This window comes from Chroicocephalus ridibundus, chromosome 11 (genome assembly GCF_963924245.1).
Source record: "Chroicocephalus ridibundus chromosome 11, bChrRid1.1, whole genome shotgun sequence".
Lineage (NCBI taxonomy): Eukaryota > Metazoa > Chordata > Aves > Charadriiformes > Laridae > Chroicocephalus > Chroicocephalus ridibundus.
This window is the reverse complement of record NC_086294.1, coordinates 2967207-2983444: the sequence shown is the minus strand read 5'-3', so window position 1 is coordinate 2983444 and position 16238 is coordinate 2967207. Positions and strand designations below refer to the sequence as shown.

At 53.5% G+C, this 16238-nt stretch overlaps 1 long non-coding RNA gene and 1 other non-coding gene across 2 annotated transcripts; both read left to right on the top strand.

Annotated features, from left to right (window-relative positions):
- Nucleotides 1–11329: 11329 nt before the first annotated feature.
- LOC134521927 (uncharacterized) lies at nucleotides 11330–13413 on the top strand. Its single transcript, XR_010072904.1, has 3 exons — nucleotides 11330–11450; nucleotides 12200–12443; nucleotides 13127–13413. It is a non-coding gene; the product is annotated as an uncharacterized LOC134521927 (long non-coding RNA).
- LOC134522209 (small nucleolar RNA SNORA74) lies at nucleotides 12718–12921 on the top strand. Its single transcript, XR_010072968.1, has one exon. It is a non-coding gene; the product is annotated as a small nucleolar RNA SNORA74 (small nucleolar RNA).
- Nucleotides 13414–16238: the final 2825 nt, after the last annotated feature.

Genomic DNA, 16238 nt, shown 5'->3' with positions numbered 1-16238 from the left:
ATCTGCTGCCCACACGGCACCAGCGCAGCTCAGCATCCCCAATGGCTGTCAGTCCCTGACGACTCCTGTGTCTCTGGAAGCCATCCGCAGGACAGCTTGGCCCTCGTAGGAGCTCAGCGGCTTCAGCCAGAGGAGCGAAGGCAGGCTCTGCCTTATTTCAAGAGCCCGGCAATGCCAGATGACTCCAGCATTTCATTACGGGTTATTAACGACGCTGTTCATCACAGCCAAGTGGTTTGCCACACACAGGCTTCCCACCGGGCTTCCCTCGCTCCCGTTTGATATCGGGTTTCGATTAAATTAGATAAGGTGGCAACGGTGATCAATTCAAAGCTGCTTTCCTAGGGAGCCATGTACAAATGATTTAGAAGCGGAGAGGAAAATAAAGCCCGTAGCAAGAGCAGAGGGACCTGGGGGTGCATAACTGCTGTGAAGGGAACATCGAGTTTTTAGTGCCACCAGCTTGGCTGTGACCGGGATGGGATTGCGCAGGCTACAGGGTCCCCCGGGAACCTTTCTAGAAGCAGTCACCTCTACTGACCTGAGCAGGAGCCTTTCCAGGTGCCCAAGGAAGGATTTAGGTAAGAATAAAGTTATCAGTGTGGGGTGCCGGAAGGGGGACGGGGCAGCTCCATCCCTAGCCTCCTCCCCAGGGACACAGGGCCCTAGGCACAGATTTGCAGTCCCGGTTATGCCCTGGCAGAGCGGCCCGGGATGAGCCAGGCTCCCTTGGCCCGCGGGCAGACAGCCCATCCCAGGGCTGATTGTTTGGGATCCTTGGAAAGCTCCTGGGAAGCTCCCATCCCTGCCACTCCGGCTGCTGACTGCATTTGAGTGGCCCGGGATGAGCCAGGCTCCCTTGGCCCACGGGCAGACAGCCCATCCCAGGGCTGATGGTTTGGGATCCTTGGAAAGCTCCTGGGAAGCTCCCATCCCTGCCACTCTGGCTGCTGACTGCATTTGACTCCACTGCATTTGCAGCATCCCCCCACCGCAGCACACACAGGTTCGGGAGCAAGCACAGGGACAATTAATAAAAGACTTCCCATAAGGTGGAAACAAGGAGACCATAAATCTCGGCGGTGTCGCACGCTTAAAGGAGAGGGGATGGTTATGAGCTGTTATTCCCTGCAAAAATGGGCTTTAAATCACCATCCATCACCAATGCCCTGCGTGGGATGCTCTGAAGTTGTCCAGCAAGGCCTTTGCAACTCCTTCCCACCACGGCACGAGTGAGTGAGCCCGATGCTCATTACCTGGAGATATTTATTGCTCGTCGGCACCCGCATTCTGCTGCTGCTCACGGTACCTGTAAGAAAACAGCCCTGTAAAACACCAACAAGATCAAATGTGCTTTTTTTTTTTTTTTTTTAAGGATCTCAGATCCATATCCCTGTAATGACCAAGCTGCAGCCTTTGAGAAAACAGCTGGGCACATCTGCAGCAGGGGTCACAAGATGACAGGGCACGGGGTGCTCCGCAGCGAGGACCCACCACCCCATCCATCCTGGCAGCGCGGCTGGGGAAATGAAGATGTTATCGAGCAGCCGCGTGGCGCAGTAATTGAAAGCCTTTTTGCTGCTGGAAACCCTCGGGGCTGCCAGTCTTTCGGCTCAGCTGCCGCTTACCGACACTTTTTCATTTCCTCTCTGGTTCGCCTAAACTTTCCATTGGATTCCTCATCCATCTGAGCTGCAATGATAAATATGGAAATAAAGAGGCATTTACAGCCCCTCTCCTGGGTTGGGTTTATATACAAACAAGCCGGGCTCGCAGCAGCCTCCTCTCAGCAGCCTCTGGCCCAGGAGCAGCAGGGTGAAGATTTTGGGGAAATTGGGTGGCAAAGAGCAGCGGGTGCTGCCAGTTGCATCTCCAAGGTCACAGTGGGGAGAAAACGTCAGCAAAAGGCAAGGCCACAGGGATTTCGATACAGAAGTAGAAGGGGAAAAAGCAACAGCTGAAGAACTGAAAGTGTGAAGTATGAAGAAAGGATTTAATTTTCACAAAATCTCTTAATCCATTAATCACAGGGAGACTTCTATAGAGAAACCTCCCTCTCGCTTAATACCATCTCAAGATGGTCCGAGATGGTAATAACTCTTTGGCAGGGGAGTAGGAGGAGCGAGGTGGGAGAGGTTGAAGTCCAACCCCCTGCCAGAGCGGGGTCACCCAGAGCAGGTGGCACAGGAACGCCTCCAGGCGGGGTTGGAATGTCTCCAGAGACGGAGACTCCCCCACCTCTCTGGGCAGCCTGTGCCAGGGCTCTGCCACCCTTACAGCAAAGAAGTTCCTCCTCATGTTGAGATGGAACTTCCCATGGTCAAGTTTGTGCCTGTTACCCCTTGTCCTGTCACTGGGCACCACTGAAAAGAGCCTGGCCCCATCCTCCTGACACCCTCCCTTGAAGTATTGATAAGTGTTGATAAGGTCCCCCCTCAGCTGTCTTTTTTCCAGACTAAAGAGACCCAAATCCCTCAGTCTTTCTTCATCAGAGAGGTGTTCCAGTCCCCTCAGCATCTTGGTAGCCCTTTGCTGTCCCCTCTCCAGCAGTTCCCTGTCCTTCTAGAACAGGGGAGCCCAGAACTGGACTTCCCTTCCCCTCCACCACCATGCCCTTCCTCTCCATTCGCACTGCCGCAGCCTTCCATCCCTTGCCCCCACAGAGCTGGGGGGCATGAAAATCATCCTGGACACAGAGGGAATCACTGGCAGGACAGGAGCTGAGCCGCCAGCCCCACACCATGGGGTAGGCCGCCATGCACACCTTCGGGATGCCATCTGAGAAGGCTCTGACCTGGGCTCTGGCCCCAAAAAGCCATTGGGATTCTCTGCAGCACCTTTCTGCTGGGCACCGGGGTGGTCACCAGCCTGGGAACCCTCTGGCTAATGGATGGGTTTGTTGCAGGGGCGTCGAGGCAGCGGACACGGCAGCTTGCGCCACCAGATTCAGAGCTGCCCAGAACAAGCCCTTGCCCTGGGGGTCCCGAGCTGCTGCCTACAAGCAGCATCACCCTGGGCACACCAAGCAAGGGGTCCCTGCTGCCTGACAGGGCCCTGGTTTGGGCAGGACGCCCTTTCCTGGCCTGTTTCTTGGCTGGACGATGGCCTGATCCATCCCCTGATCCTCACCTAGTGCTTGTCTCAGGCTTAACCCATTCTGCTTTAATCCCACGTGCTTTACCAGCAACAGCCAGCTTCGTCTCCGGACATCGCAACAGAGCGGCCGAGGCCTCCTTTTCCACTCCCCCCACCCCATGATGGTCCCGCAGACCTCAGGCTCTCCTGTCATCCGGCGGCTAAACATAATATCTACAAACCCATCTGCCTTCCTGAAGCTGTTACCTGCCTTTCTCGGGGGAGAAAAATAAGAAAGATTAGTATGCGGCTTCTTCCTCGAGAAATCAATGCGATCTCAACTCGCTGTGAAGTTCCCTGACTGTTAGAGATGCTGCACTGGTAAAAACTAATCCTCAGAGGAGAAAGAGTAGGGGGAAAAAAAGAAAGAAAAATAAATTCCGGTGACTAGACAAGGCTAAAATGTTGCGGTGGGCTAAACTCCTGCTAGTGAGGGAGCTTGTTTGGAAGTTCCAGAGCAGAGAGGGCTGCGGAGTGGATTCAGTCCAGCTGTTTATCACCCAGCTCAGAATCAGCTGTAATTGTTAATTCTAATTAAAGCTGTTGGGAAAAAAAAAAAAAACACACAACGTAATCAAGAGTTTCCTTTCAAAAAAAGAACATTTCAGCTAAATTAAAAATTTTGGGTCCAGAAAAAAAAAAAAAAGGGGGGGAATGTTGAAAATTTTGAAACAGCCCATTTCAGCATTTTCAAGATGAAAAGGGATATATTTTTGCTGTGAAACGCATCATCAATCCCAATGTATTTTATCTTACAGTCTGAAGAGCAGAAATAGTTTTCAAATCAAAGCAAAAAATGATATTTTTAGGCTTTCTCTTTAAAAAAGCCTAGCTGGGGGTTTCTGTCCTAATTAAGAATGATTTTTTCCCTTTTTTTTTTTTCAGATGGGATAAGCTGTTTCTAGTTAGCTCTACTCTAAAATGCTGGGCTGGTGCTTTTCTTGGTGTGTCCACTTCTCTGTACCCACCGCCCGACCCCAGGACACGTGGGCCGTGCTGACACCTCCCTGCTCCCGCTGCCAGCGCCACTAAAATCCCCTGGGGCTTTACAAAACCTCACAGAATTAAACCAGCCCCAGCAAAACAGCGCTCGGTAACTGGGGTTTATTATCATAGCATGATTTAGAGTAATTAGAGATCCAGAACAGCCCACTTGCACGCTCGGATTGGTGCCATGCGAGCACACCTCCATGTACTTAATCCTGTACCTGGCCACTTGCCCCACAGAGCTTTTGCCTTGCCAAAGAGGGAGCTGGTGGACCACCAAAAGGAGGGATGTCTGCTTTGGTTCGCCTTGCCGCACGTGGAAATTCCTAAGATTCAGCCCCGGTGGAGGGGCTGGGGGAGAGGAGGGAGTTGTGATGCCCACGCTCAGGGGCAAGGCGGCTACTTTACCACTGGTACATTCCCAACCGAGACAAGACCCTGCGGCTCCGTGCCACGAGATCTGCCACAGATCCCAGAGGTGGCTCGTGTCCCTCGGGATCCCCTCCACGGGATTAGCAGATCACATTTGTCACACTGAGAAAGTGGCTTAGGATCTGTGAGGTGAAGGGCACTGAGTAACAGAGGTTGCAGTTTGCACTCAGTCTCCTGGATGGGAGCACTGGAGGAGAGAGGGAAGAGAAAAACAGGTGTTGAATAGGAGCTGGGAGGGGAAGGGGACAGCAGGGACGGGGACTCGGCCAGGGAGGAGCTCAGTAGGAGGACAGGGGAAGGGAGCAGAGCTCCAGGGCTCTGCCAGAGAAAAAAGGGAAAAAGAAATTGCTCTGCAGCAGTTTCAGCCGAGAACAGAGGGGACCCGCACAGGCTGCCCGAGCACATTTTGAGCAACAAAAAGAGCCAGGCTCTGGCAGCAAGATGAAGCCCAGGCAGGGCTGGAGGGAGCCGGGGAGAGGAGCTGCAGGCAGGGATGCTCCTGCCCAGCCAGATGCTGAGTGGCATCGCACTTGGTGCCAGTCCAGCCACCCCTCCAGCAAGCTGGTTTGGGTTTATATAACCTTTTTTGATTATTCTTTCCTCTGGGCTAAGGGAAGCTGCTCTCTAGCTCCGCAGTGAACAGCCTGACCAGCATTTCCCTGTGCTGCCCAGAGGGATGCATCCAGCTACAGCCTCAGAGACGGCTCAGCAACAGATCTTGCCCCGCTGCCATCCCCAGGGGAGCTGTCATGCCAGGAGACAGCACGGCCACCGATCTATCCAGACAGGCAAACGCTATGCCCTGGTGGGAGGCTGCAGGGCCCTTGGCTGGGCAAGGAGATGCAGTTAGACCATGGCTGCTTCTTGCAGGGAGCAACTGGTGGCTGAAGCCTGGAGCACCCACTCACATGCAGGAACAGCACGCCTCGCATTACAGAATGACAGGATGGTTTGGGTTGGAAGGGAACTTCAAACTCATCCAGTACTATCCCCCTGCCCTGGGCAGGGATGCCTCCCACCAGACCAGGTTGCTCCAAGCCCCGTCCAATCTGGCCTTGGACACCTCCGTGGAAGGGGCAGCTACAGCTTCTCTGGGCAACCTGGGCCAGGGGCTCACCACCCTCATTAACCCAGACGCACCTCTTCATCTCCTGATGCGGCCACTGAATATCACAGCAGGACTGCTCTCTCCCACTGGGGCCCAGGAAGGTCCCCAAAGGAGCAGGGCTACCATAGAGATTAACCGGCTTTATACTCACTCTCTTGTGAAAGGATGATGGGCCCAGCAGGGAGCAGGAAGGACCAGCTGCTCCCTAAGGGCAGGGGAGCTAAGATGACCCCAGCAGAGATCTCATCCTCACCAGCAGGCAGAGTCCCACCAGGCCTGAGCACAGCCAGGTGCTGGTTACAGGGTCCACCAGCAGTGCCAGGCACAGCTTGTGGTGACCCAGGTCCAGAACCCACCCAGGTGCAAGGGGAGAGGAGCCAAGGACAAGGTCAGAGGCATGACCACAACATGAGTCCAACATTCATCTGGAAAATAGGTCCACAGAGACAGCTACAACATACATCTGAGGGTCCTCCCAGGAGCCAAGGGGTCCATCCAGAGGCAGGTTGGAGCCAAGCCCTCCTGCAGCATCGCTCATGACAGGAGTGAAGTTCTGGCGCTGAGCTTAAATGGGGCTGCTGAGCTGTGGGCGTAGGGGTGTCAGGTGAGGCTGGTCAGGGCCATTAGGGGCCGGTGGTCCCCTGGGGCTGATCCAAGCTGCATATAACCCTCAGCAAACAGAAACTGCCCAGCCAGGGAGCATGGCTTTGGTAGCCTGACCTGGGCAAATCGTTGCCTGCTTTGATGGTGGCAACAAGGGCTGAAGGGGAGCGCAGTCCCCTGTGAGCCAAGGCCGTTGCTGGTGCTCATGCCTGGGGTGATGGGGCAGTGTGTGGGGCTGGTGCTTCCTCAGCAGTGGGGCCAAGCTGAGCCGTGGCCGTTGGCTGTGGGTCATGCCGTGGGTGGGCAGGCTGCATCCCCGCGAGGTAGCAGGGGGATAACACACTGCGCTGGGGATTTATGCACCTAAATCGAAATAAACATTTTTTTTAAAAAAAACCCCACATATCTAAGAAGAGCCATTTTTCTCTTTTTGGCATGATTTTAGAACCATAAATATTGAAAGACTTACCATCGCTCTCCCAAATCATTCTCAGGCAGTTCCAAATTTGACAGTGCTTTGCCACAAAAGGAGCCGGGTGCGTTTCGCTCATGATTTGCCCTTGGCTCCCTTCAGCCACATCTTAAACTACTTCAGCGCTCGGTCTGATTAGCAGCGTCTCCTCGGGGGCAGAGGCGGCCCTGGAAGAGCCGAAGGTGTTGCAGGTCAAGATTAAAGCGCTCTGCATGCCATTAACTGTCAAAACTATAACTAGCTTAAATCGGTGCAATTAGATGGCTCACAGGTTACAGGAGTAACGGCGGCGGCAGCTTTTCATTCCGCGCGCCGCGCGCTTCGAGCACAGCCTTGACATTAAAGGGCCGTGATTAAAAGCAAGTGTCGGGGGCTGAGATCTGGTGGAGGAGCTCAGCAGGCAGGGTTAAGTCCACAGCTTCTTCTGGGGTTGGACGCCCCAGGGCCTGGGGAAGATCTCCAAGCCTTAGCAGAGCCGGCTCGGCTTTTAGGTCTGTGATGCCATCTTGTGATGTGGCTGGGAAGTGGAAATGGCAGGGTCCCCTCTGGAGTCCCCTCTGGGTGAACCATGTGGCTCTTGTTCAGATGGATGGGAGGCCCAGAACCACCCCAGTTTAACAAGCCAGGAGGTAAGAGAAAATGTATCTTTTTCTAATAGAAAACTCCCTATTCTTGCTTTGGAAGAGTGGAAATGCTTCATTCAGTTAATATTTCTCTCTCTAGTTCAATTCTCTGGCTAAGAAAGCGATTTCTTCTAGGCTGAGGAATCTGACTCGCGTCTCTCCTTGGGTGCTGATGGCTAATTTTCCTTCCCAGCATGGAAGGACGCGGGGAAACCTGTGTCGTGAGCTGCTGTGGCGGAAGGACCTCTGGTTCAAAGCGCCGTGCCCAAACAGTAAAGGTACTTTTCTTCCCAGACCGAAGCTGGAGAGTTCAGCAGGATCAACTTTGCTGTAAGCATCCACACTGACCTCAATGCTGAGATGCACGGGCAGGGCCGTGGAGAGCCAGCGCAGGAAACACAGGATCTGTGAAGCTGGAAAAAATGAAATCAAGCGCCAGCTAATGGGAACCGGAGCGCAGGTGAGCTGGCTCTCTGCTTACCCTGGACACCACGCTTTAGGCACACAAGGTAGGAAGAGCCAGCTCAGAAACGGCTGTGGACTGCCAACAGCAAAAAGCCTGCCGTGAAACAAGCAGACTGGAGGTGTGTAGTCCTGCCAAGTCCCTCGCTCCACCTTCCCCAGCCTCCGTCAGACACCTTGACACCGGCCTGTTGCTCTGTATATCGGTGGCCAGGCACAGTGGTATAGCTATAACACCTCTCACTTGCGATCCAGTCACAGGAAGTTTTTCATCGGGGCTTTGTGCCCCAGTGAGACATGCCAATGCCTTTGGGGAAAGGCTGGGATCCCTCCTCCATGCTTCTCCCGCAGCTTAGGCTCTCAGAGCTCCGGGATGCCAAGCTGTCTCTTGCCTCAGGCAATCATCTGCTCCACCTCTGTCTTCTTCAAATGCTTCTCAGTCAAGGTGGGCAGCTATTCTTCCCGGACGTGGGGATGCTCATGCAGGTCACGATGCGTGGGGTGCTCCTCCCCAGCGCAGCCAGCCCCTGCCCCGTCCCAGGACGCGCTGGGCTGCTTCTGCCCAGGATGCCCACGGCTGCCTGCGGGGAGAGGGGCTGGTGCTGAGCGGTGCAAACCGTCGGGTGCTTTCCCAGGCAGTGACGAAGGATGACAGTCTCCTGGCTACGCTCCAGCGCGGGAGGTCCAGGGCTGGTGAAAAGCTGCTAGGGTGGAGGACAGGGCACTTTGTGATTTTGGTACTGGAGGTCTCACTGCCCGTGGCTGAGGGCAGGCGCCCATGGACGGGGATGGATGGTGAGCTCTGCTGAGACCCGGAGCAGGCTGCCTGAGCGACAGCTCCGTTTTGGAAGCTGTATAACTCATTAGCGCAGCACGGGGCCCAAATTAGTATGCCTTGCCTCTTATAATAAGGCATTTTCAGCAGGACCAGGGAGATACTTCAAAAGCTTTCCGAACGCCAAATACCAGACCCCAGAGACTCTTGGTGCCAGGGCCAGCCTCTCGCTTCACAGCATAGATTTCCCTGCGCTCCTGGGCAGCTTTCCCCGCCAGTAATTTGATTTGGAGCACTGGTTTTATCTCAAAGGAATGCTTGCACGTTATTTGTGAACTTTGGATAAAAGGTGTCCCACCAGGCAAAACACAACAGCTCTGCCCCGGGTGTCAAGTAAAGCCCTCTTTTGCCACGGCTTCCTGGTGAGTGTGTGTCCTCATTTGTGCAACACAGGACTAATTCCTCTTCAAATGCTTGGGAAAACTGCACTTTTAGAAGACTCTAGTGTCAGAATTTGTGAAAATATTTACTTTCTAGCCAGCTCTGGGGTGCGGGTTTCAAGGTCTCGGTGTTTTCGAGCTCCCCAGGTGCGGGGACGAGGAGCAGCGAGACCCGGGCACTTGACCCAAGCTGCCAACAGGGTTATTTCATACCAGGAACCGCACATTCAGTAGAAATTGGAAAGTTTGCTGAGGAGCTCCCTCCCTCCCTCCCTCCCTCCCTGGCTGCCATCCTGAGCACTCCTCGCCCCGGTGCCGGAGCCCTGAGCCCTTCCCTTCCTCCCGCAGCCGCAGCGCTCGCAGGGTCCCACCTTGGCTGTCCCTGCGGGGAGTGCACGGCTCCTGCTGGTGGGATGGGCCGGGCATAGTCCTTGTACTGGTTCTTTAGTGTTATTGATGTGAATTGTCTAGCCTTATCCTATTAAATCTGTTTATATTTCAACCCCTGTGTTTCCTTGTTTTTTCCCAGTTCCCTTTCCTGGGTGGGGAGGGGTCATTGGGTGAGAGAATAATTATCTAAACGAGAACAAATAGTTGTGGGTTTCTCAAACCATGACAGTGTGCTCTCTGCATCCACTGCATCCCTCCGAGGGGAAGAGAAAAGGGTCTGAAACGGGCTGAGCCCAGCAATGCCGTGCTTGGCGTCAGTGCTGCAGCAGCCTGGCCCGTCTGTGGTGGTCTTCCCTCTCTCCCAGGCCGGCGACGATGCCAGGAAACATCATCACGTTGTTCTTTGATCCCTGCTCGGCCTGTTGGTCATCTTAGCTTGGTGGAAGCTAAATACATCCTCCGTTTCTCCCGCCAGTGCAGTGCAGGGGGCTGAAGGGAGCGAGGCGCTTTGTTTCAAGCCAGATTAGAGATACAAGTTACCACAAAACAAAAGCACAGCCAGCCTTCAGCAGAGCTCCTCTCATCTAGACACAGCCTCCCTTGAACCCAACGCAGTCTGTGTTCAAAGCAATGCAACAGGCTCCAGAAGCCTGTTTAACCCCTGGCGGGTAAACGCTCAGTTACAGAATAAAGGAGGGCTCACATCTGAGAGATTTCGCTCCCATAAATTAGCAGGATGGGTTAAATCAGGACACAAAGGAGTGTCTGCTGGCACAGGGCGTCCGCTCGAGGGACTTGCAGTAGTGTGGAGCTGTAATGCTTCGAAAAGCTGCATGCTATAGCCTAGGATGGGACACACCGGGGTGTAACGAACATCTGGAGCTGTGGTCCTTTACTGGTTTATTGTTATCCTCAGCTCCGAAACCTCCAGTGCCCAGGGACTCGCTGCTGGCCCCGTGCCGCCTGCTCTTCCCCATCCCCGCGGCGGCAGGATGGGTACCGTGATCCTTCTGTACCTGCCGTGGCTCAACAGCATCTGACAGACTCAGTCCCCAGAGCAAAAGAAAGAGCAATGCTGGGGGAAAGGGGAAGAAAATCCAGTAAAGCGCTGACGGAAAAGTTCTGCCAAGGCGCTGTGTCAGTCAGTCGCGTTTCCCTCGGCCATCGCTGCTGCACGTGCCGTACAGAGCAGCTTTGGGGCATCAGCTGGGCTCAGCTGAAAAGCACTTTTATAACCCAAATTGTCGGTCACAGCTGGGAACTGGAGATGGTAACACACCGTATTTGTCCCTACAAGCACTGCATTATGAGGTACAAGCTAGTATTTGCCACCAGCATTTGTTCTGATGCCGGGCAGAGGAGATGAAGGCAGACCCATGCCGTCTTCATAGAATCACAGAATGGTTACAGTTGGAAGGGACCTTAAAGCCCAGCCAGTGCCACCCCCTGCCCTGGGCAGGGACACCTCCCACCAGCCCAGGTTGCTCCAAGCCCCGGCCAACCTGGCCTTGAACCCCTCCAGGGATGGGGCAGCCACAGCTTCTCTGGGCAACCTGGGCCAGGGGCTCACCGCCCTCACAGCAAACAATTTCTGCCTCAGATCTCATCTCAATCTCCCCTCTTCCAGTTTAAACCCCTTCCCCCTCGTCCCATGGCTCCCCTCCCTGATGCAGAGTCCCTCCCCAGCTTTCCTGGAGCCCCTCTAGGGACTGGAAGGGGCTCCAAGGTCTCCCCGGAGCCTTCTGTTCTCCCGGATGAAGGCTTTCGGTGCGTGTTCGTCTCCTTCACGACATTACCCAGTTTAATTTCACCCATCCCACCCGCAGAAGCCCGCCCGGGCCCGCAGGCACCGCCCTGACCGGATCCGATCCGGGCCGGGCCGGGCCCGCCCCGCGGGGGGCGGCCGAGGGGAGCGGGGCGGTGCCTGCGGAACCACCCGGGCGGCGCGGTGGGACTCGGCCTCTCTCCGCGTCCGCCACCGTGAGGCACAGCGGCGGAGCTTGGACGGGGCGGCCGCCATGAGGTGAGGTGGGAGCGCAGGGACTCCCCTTCTCCACGGCCGCCATGAGGCGAGGTGGGGGCGCAGGGACTCCTCCCGCCGCCATGAGGCGAGGTGGAGGCGCCGGGGCTTCCCCTTTCCGGCCGCCATGAGGTGAGGTAGGGGCGCCGGGACCGCCTTCTCCCGCCGCCGTGAGCTGGGGGCGCCGGGACCGCCCTTCCCTGTCCGCCGTGAGGCGTGGTGGGAGCGCCGGGGCTCCCCTTTTCCCCGGCCGCCATGAGGCGAGGCGGGCGCGCAGGGATTCTCCTTTTCCCCGGCCGCCATGAGGCGAGGGGGGGGCTCCCGGGCTCCCCCTTCCCGGCCGCCATGAGGCGAGGTGGGGGCGCAGGGATTCCCCCGGCCGCCATGAGGTGAGGGGCAACGGGGCGGGAGGCCTGTGGTGCCTCACCCTGCCCGGGCGCTCTGGGGAAAAAAAAAAAAAAAAAGCCACGTGAAATACTCCCTTTTTTTTTTTTTTTTTTTTTTTTCTTGTTATTAATGGCTGGAACGCGGCCGTGCCCGTCGGCCCACGCTGGCTGATAACCTGCGAGGCCCTGGGACTGGAGGGTAATTTGTTCAGGCTGTGCCGTTTAGAAGTAATTTTTCAGCCTATTATTCGGTTTGATTTTTTTTTTCCCCACTTTCCACAAGCCAGATCCCAGCTGTTTAGCGCTATTAATACAGATTTAATTAATTGAATATTTTAAGTGATGTTTCTCTTGTGCTCTCTTTAGGGCTTCCAGCTGGTGTGGCGGCTGAGGCGCGTGTGAGGGGGATGGCTGTAACGCGGAGCTCTGGGGTGGCAAAGAGCTGTCTGGGAGACACAGCCCTCGGGTAACAGCTCCTCAACGGTGGCCTTCATCGATGGAAACCCCCGAGTCTTGCCATAGCATGACCTGTGCCTGTGGAGAGGAGATGTGAGGGAATAACCTGTGTGTGAGGCACGGGGAGAGAGCGGGAGCCTTTTGAGCTACGAGGGTGAGCTCTCTCCACAAGTCAACTAGGGGAAATGGGCAAGAAGACTGCTCCTTCTGCCATTTTGAGTAAATAAATAGCCTCTGCTGGCTTGTGAATGGGCTGTTGTGCCAGCCTGTGGTGCTCTGGAGTGGAAATAACCCCTTGGTTTATCTAGAGAAGCACGTAGTGCTCCCTGCTGCTGGGGGAGATGTTAGAAGCAAGGCCCGCATCACGAGGGGGATGTACTTTAGGGCCTCTACATCCTTTAAAACCCTCAATTTTGAGTTCTTTTCTGCCCAGCGGTAGTCAGCTACCCGTCGCTGCGCAGTGCCTGTGATAGTGTTATGCTGCTGGGAGAGAAACGCGCTGCTGAGTGGCTCCTGGCACCGCCGGTGCTGTCCTGGCATTCGGCAGTGGCAGGGTTTGGCAGCGCTCTGCATGCTCGAGAGTGGAGTAACTCCTGCTCCGTGGGGTTAATCCTAGATGGGATGCAGACAGTGCACTGTCAGAAAATTAAAAAAAAAAAATAAAAAATCTGTCACAGATGTTTTATTTAATATTGCATCTTTTGTGTAAAAATGGAGGTCAGCTAATTAACTGGTCAGTGTTAAGAGTTGAACTTGGGGTCTTGAGATACACTCCTGTTAACTGTCTTTGAATCTTTTTTAATGTCTTTAATTAATGGTTTGCATGTTTTGCTGCAGGAGGGGGCTTGGTGGGGCAGCGGTAGCTGTCAGAAGAAAAGGAGTAAGCTGTTGGTGCCGCTTTGTAGGCCGCCATTTGAAACAGATTGAGAAGATGGAAACTTACACAGTTTAAGTGGGATTGCTGGAGAACTACTTGTTTTCAGGATCTGGATGCAGTAACTTTTGAAACATCAAAGGTGGTTACGGGCAAGGTATAACACAAATTAGATACACAATTTGTTAATGCCCTCTCACTGCTTGTTTAAAATGATATCTTTATTAAACTTAATTTATTTTTAAACTTGCTCATTTTGGTTTTCATTATATCGCGGGGTTGTGGGGTACAGCAGGATGTGAAAGCTGCCCTGAATTCTTGTCGGTGGGAGGCTGGAGAGGCAGGAAGGCAGCAGTGTGTGCCTGGCACCCCTCCTCCAGAGCCTCTGCTGCGTGGTCAGGTTTTTAACAAGGCTTCCTTTCTGCACGCACTCTGAAGGAGATGTTTAAAGTTTTCCATAAAGGAATTAAGGTCTGTAATACCTATTTCTGCTGCGCACGCAGCTAGTACCAGTTCACAAGGTATCCGTCCCATGCTCCGGTTCCTGACTTGAAAGAAGTTTCTTGTTATCTCCCTTCTCTGGGCCTGAGGGGAGGTGAAGCCCACAAGAGATGGAGGAGTTGGGAAGTGCTGCCGAATACTTAAAATACATTGAAACTGCTGGGGAGGGGGAAGGTGCCCATCATGCATTCAGACAAAAATGTTGTTTAAACTCAAAAAGCAAGTGCAGTTGTCAGAGCAAAGGAGCTCTTGCCAAGATGCCTGACCCATTTGGATTCAATGCGGTCTTCTGGGGAGCCCCAGGTTTGTGAAATAACCCAAACTTGGGAGTTTTTTAGGCTAAAACTTCTGGTTTCGGTTTTTTAAAAAACGGTTCAATGGCCCTCAGTCACGTTACATGACGGTTATCCTGCCTTAGATGCTGCTGCAGTGCCATCTACATAGGCTTTGAACTGCAGGGTGCAACAGCATCAACCTATTTAGGTTGCTACTGGCTGCAGTTTATATAAATGTGAGGCTTTTGATAAAAACAGTGGCACGCATCAGGTTAGTTCCCAAATTGTTAACGGTTTATGTCAGGCAGGTGCTTCTGTCATGCAGAATATCAATGAATTAACTACAGTGCTGAATTCTATCAGGGCTCTCTTAATTTTTAAATGTCCCTGATGCTGCTTGCTTACCTGTTAGCCCTTCTGCCCTCTGAGTATCGCTGAGCTTTGAATACGCATTTGTTATACTCTATACAGAAATATTTGTCAAAGTATTGAACGACAGCAAGAAAGAGGTTTTTCTTAGTTGAAATCTATGGCATACATAAATAACGTTACTGGTTCTGTATGAGCAAGTTCTACCTGCAAAACTAATGCTGGGGTTTCCTGCGGGTTAACGTTGTGCCCAGCGATGTCCCTCTTCCCCAGCTGGGCAACGAGGGGTGCCCGACGGCCAGTGGACTTCCAGGAAACACACTCGCTGCCTCGGGGCCGCTCTGCTTCCTGCTGCTGTACCAGGTATTTCTGAAATCGGCAAAAAATGAGGAATACACACCGTCAGCCACTTAAAGCATGGGCAACAAATACACGCTGACTGGCTTATTTCCTTGAAAAACTCTTTCTGCGGCAAAGCTCTCAGGGCTGAACCCAAGACTTGGAGGCCTGGTTGTGCTGTAACAAAAAAGGTAGGAGAAAAGGTGGGAGGAAGTCTGCTGGCAGCGGTGGTTATCCCATCGGAGCGCTTGGGAGCAGCCGCAGAGCTCTTGAGGCCCCGCAGCTCTCCGGCAGCTGGAGGGGTACCGCTTTTTCTCCCCTCGCAAATCCACCAGGCTTTGTGCACCTACCGGAGAAGAAAAAACATAGGAATGTCATAAAAATTGTCAGAACCCGAGAGGAAAAGGGAGCAAGGCCCTCTCTTCTACCCAGGGAAACGCGAACGTGATTTATGGCTCTGTTTATTAGCACCGTACGCTTTGCAATCTCCATGTGACTTCTACTGGGCAAAAGTGGCTGGATTGCTTTATGTTCCATCAAGGCGCTTTGCTCTACTTTTGCTGCTCTGCAGTACCGGAGCAGACACAGAAGTGTTGTTAACTTAGATTTATGTGTTTGCTTTCGAGCGCTTAATTGTTTTTTATCCTGAGCTTGTTAAGAGAGCTGCATTTCTTGTGATTGTTCTCTGAGCACTTCATATTATTTCAACACGTATTTTGTACCAGTCCGTTGGTTTTTTTTTTTCCAAATACCTTCTGTGTTATTGTTTCATTGTGCTCTCCAGCCACATATAGAGAAGAAAAATCAGCCCGCGATGAATTCAAAAGGCGGGTTTTTTCCTTTTTCCCTGGAGACGGCCTCCTCGCCTTTGTAAAGCTGCCGAACACAGCAGCTCCCACATCGACGGAGAGGCTGAGTCCTTAGCCCCAAATCAAATTGGAAAGACATCGAGTGTGAAAGAATTTTAAATGATAAATATAACTTGCCTGATTCTACAAGTACTATTTTCGTCATAAAAATCAACAAATTTAAGGAGAGCGCAGGAAGGGTGAACTTTCCTCATACCAGCGCCAGGTGGCAATATTGGCTCAGATGAGAAGAAAAGCCTTGCACAGGAGCTGTGGGCTTTTTTTGCCAGAATCTTCTAATGAACCTAACAGGCATCGAGAGCCCATTGTCTTAGATTTTATTGTAGAGATGGTAACATCTCCATCCTGCTGAGGAGAGCAGTCCTTGGCCTGAGTGGACAGAGCATGGCCGTGCCCGTTGCCTGGCCTAGGCCGCTGCAGGGACTACGAGTGCCTGCCTGATTACAAAGGTAACAAGGCATTGGGGTCAAGAGCCAAGTGGCAGTGACGAATAATTATTATCTTGGGCAAATACGTGCGAAAATGCCTGGGTAGTGTCACCTGTTTGTCCCTTTCCAGTCATGGAAGGCAGGAGAGGGAGTGCTAAGGGGAGCCATGAGGGGGGCCCTGGCTCTCTCTGAGGAGGGTTTGCCTCCGCCGGCGCTGGGGACGCGTTTCTTCCTGGTGTTACCAGGGGTTCAGAGGACAGCGACCCCAGGACTGTCCCTTCGGTTGTCACCCGC